General features: G+C 48.6%; 1 pseudogene; it reads right to left on the bottom strand.

The window, feature by feature from the left end:
* Positions 1–422: 422 nt before the first annotated feature.
* On the bottom strand, positions 423–1921 carry LOC121834104 (annotated as a pseudogene).
* Positions 1922–3674: the final 1753 nt, after the last annotated feature.

Raw genomic sequence — 3674 nt, 5'->3', positions numbered from 1 at the left:
CCCAAGTACTTGACCTGGCTTTGAGAGAACTTGCATTTCTCTTTGTTCAGTCTAAGGTGGACCTCACAACACCTCTGCAGCACGGCTTGCAGTCGACGGTCATGCTCCTCTTCCGTCCTTCCCCAGATAAGAATGTCATCGACCATGATTTCAACTCCGTCGAGGCCTTCAAACACCACGTGCATAGTCTTCTGGAACACCTCGGGAGCTGACGATATGCCAAAAGGCATTCGGAGAAATCTGTATCTCCCGAACGGTGTTGCAAATGTGCAGAGGTACAAACTCGGTGTGTCTAGCTTGATCTGCCAAAGCCCCGTGGCTGCGTCGAGCGTCGAGAAGAACTTGGCTTCCTCCAGTCGTGCTGCTATGTCCTCCAGTGTAGGCATGCAGTAGTTCTCTCGGATGAGAACCTTGTTGAGCTCTTGTGGATCTATGCACAGTCGGAGTTTGTCCTTCTTTTTCACAACCACGATTGGGTGGACCCACTCTGTTGGTTCTGTCACTTGTGCAATCACCTTCTGTAGCACGAGGTCATCCAGGTGGCTTTTCAGCTGGTCTCGAATGGCTACTGGGACTGTACGTGGCTGTTGCGTAACACCCTGAGCATCTGGCTTGAGCTTCATGTGATACTTGACACCCTTGATTTCACCAAGTCCATGGAAGACGTCCTCGTGTTCTTTTACTGTCTGGTTGCAGTGCTTTTCCGCTGACGCCACTCGCTTGATCAGGTTCAGTCGTTCCGCAACGGGGTAGCGCTTATCGTTGTGGGTACTTCCCGTTTCACGATGTAGAACTGTACGTCGGTACTCTGGTTGCCATGGGCGACTGGCAGCATAATGCGGCCTTCCGCTTTGCTGACATGGCCAAAGAACGAACCTATTTTCGTAGTGACTGCTTGCAGTTTCTGGTTCGTGATTCGTCGCAGTTGCGTTGCAGACATAACAGAACAGTTTGCTCCTGTGTCCACCCTGCAGTCAACTGCCCTTCCTGCAACTCTGACTTCAGCTCTCCAGAACTGTTCATCACCAACACTGTTGGATAGACCACAAACCAACTTTTCTTCTTCGGAGCTGGAACTTGGAGATTTGCATCGTTCAACATTGCGAACATTCTTCCGTGGTGATGCTCTATTTTTCGGTAAGTTGTTCTTCGCGCGACACACTCGAGCGAAATGTCCCCTCCGACCACAGTTTTTACACTTCGTACCTTTGGCAGGACATGTTCCGCTTGTGTGCGTAGAGTATCCACATTGAGGGCATGTCTCGGACTTGAGTCCATGTACAACGGCAGGCGATGCTCCAGCTTGGATATCTTTGAACTGTAGGGCTCCACGTTCCTCCATGCGGCACTTTTGAATCACTTGTTCCAAAGTTGGATCGTCGTTGATGAGGCGTTGTTGCAGTCGCTTGTTGGTCATTCCAAGAATCATTCGACTTCGCAACATGCGGTCGTGTAGCTCGCCAAAATCGCACTGCTTCGCCAGCGTGCGCAGCTCAGTAAGCCAGTCATCGAATCGTTCGCCGTCATGCTGGTTCCGTGTGCCGAATACAAAGTCCCTATAGCTCACGTTGATAGCTGGCTTGCAATGCTTTTCAAAAAGCTCCGCTATCTTCTCAACGCGCAGTTCGTCACCTGGGTTTTCGAACGTGAACGTTTTGTAGACTCGCCTGGCGTCTTCCCCTACGACGACTAGGAACGTCGCGGCCTGTACTTCGGCGTCTTGCGACTTCAGAGCAGTGGCGGTTGAGAACAACTTAAATTCGTCCCACCATGTTCTCCAGGATGTCTCCAGGCCTCCGGACATGTCGAGTGGCTTCGGAGGAGGCAGCAGACTTGCGAAGACCCCTCCCGGCATGGGAAGTTGGACGTTCGAACTCCTGCCCGACTGCTGCGTAGTAGCGGTGCCGCTGTCTTCCGCCATTTTCTGCGCTGCTGGTCTTCGCTTGCCTTAACTCTTGCGCCGTGCGACTCACATCGGTCTTGACTTCACGTGCGAGCGTTTTCGTGTTCCGTTTCTGACACCATGTTATGAAAGCGTTTATTAACGATTAGTTAATACAACTGAGAAGACCGAGAACTGAGTTCGAGTTCGACGAGCTTGCCTAGACATGGCAGGTAACAGTGCTTGCCGTGTGTGTGTCTCTCATTGGTCAACGGTCCCAAGCCGCTTGCGCGATACTCGTGCTCTCTCTCGGTGAGGTGGCTCCCTCCCGTGTAGAAGAGAAGAACTTGTGTACAAATACTACTATGGCTAACCTAGAATGCACTAAATTTTTTTGCATCTTTATGTGCTTGATGAAATAATGATGAGCACTTTGATGTACAGGAAAACTCAAAAACGACTATTCTATCAGGATAGGCTTTTTTATGTTAGTGCGTGTTAAAACTTGGTCAGTGGAGGTGTCAAGCGACAGCAATTCAACAATGACGTGACAATTCACATGACAACGCAATAGGGCGCTAGTTAATAATGAAGTAGAAAGTTGGGCTAGTTGGTTAGTAATAATGTAGTTTTTTTTTATTATGTAGGGGTTGCTTTTAGGCATAAATGTCTTATATGTATGCTACAAGGCCTGTGGTATGGATGAATTGAAGCAATGTCTTGTGATAGTGGTTGTTATGCAGCCACTTATGGTAGCTGGTGGGTGCACTGTGTTGGAGACCTGCAGCTATAAGTAGGCGAGTGCGCTCAGTCTGTAGACCAGGACAAGTCCATATAAGGTGATGCACATCCGCTTCCGTCGCGTCTAGGGGACACTTGGGGCATGTCGCCTGTCGTGTGACGGGTGGAGAGCTCCATGTGCAGGTTACAACCGGTGTAATGGCCACCCAAGCCCGCAGTCTCCGAAGCACAGCTTCCTCCACCCTGGTGAGATGACGTGGGAGGGAGCAGACACAGGGAGGGATAAGAGCGTTTTGAATTGAAACACATGTCCAGGTGTTATTGCGCTAATGCGCTGTTTTCACGCGTTTAAGAAACGGTGCACACAAACTAGCTTGTTGATCTCTGGTCACCTATTCACAGTCAAAATCTGAACTACGCTCGCGCGGCGATCCAGCTGACGTACTCACAATATGTACCTCACTCAAACAAAAGTTAAGAAATGAATACGTAAGAGGTTGCCGATGGTAATCCAGGAGTTGTCCTGCTTTATTCTATCGCGATAGTCGTGTCTTGATGTGTCCCAAATCCAGAGAAGCTATTCAAATTTTTCGATTAGTTCCCCCTCAAAACAGAAACTAGACTTAATGGCCATCTTCGAAGAAAATATTTCATGAATGAGTCAGATTGGTGGCAATAATAAGTCCAAATGTGTCTCAATTGTTGACATAGCTCACTGTTCACTGTTTATTACGTTCACGTAGCCCCTTATCATCTCGCGGGCGTTTAAAATAAAATTTACGGAAAAGGACTTACTGTAATATCCCGGGAGATAGCCCACCTAAAATCAAGAGCAAAGTGGGTGAAAATATGGAGTGGGCTTCCTTTCGGTGTGCAATCAAGAAAAGTAAAAAAATCCTATTTTTAGGTCGTGTGTCCCTTCCAAGCTTCTTATCCGGGCGAGGGGCAACGAAGCAAAGATGACTACTTTGCAGTCAGCAATGTTCGCTTATATCCTGCCATTGCTAACTAGCTGCATTTGCGTCGAGGCTATATCATTGATCCTACACTC

The sequence above is a fragment of the Ixodes scapularis genome, unplaced genomic scaffold, assembly GCF_016920785.2.
Source record: "Ixodes scapularis isolate PalLabHiFi unplaced genomic scaffold, ASM1692078v2 ptg000504l_1__unscaffolded, whole genome shotgun sequence".
NCBI lineage: Eukaryota > Metazoa > Arthropoda > Arachnida > Ixodida > Ixodidae > Ixodes > Ixodes scapularis.
Note: the sequence above shows the minus strand (reverse complement) of the source record. Positions and strands in the feature narration are given on the sequence as shown.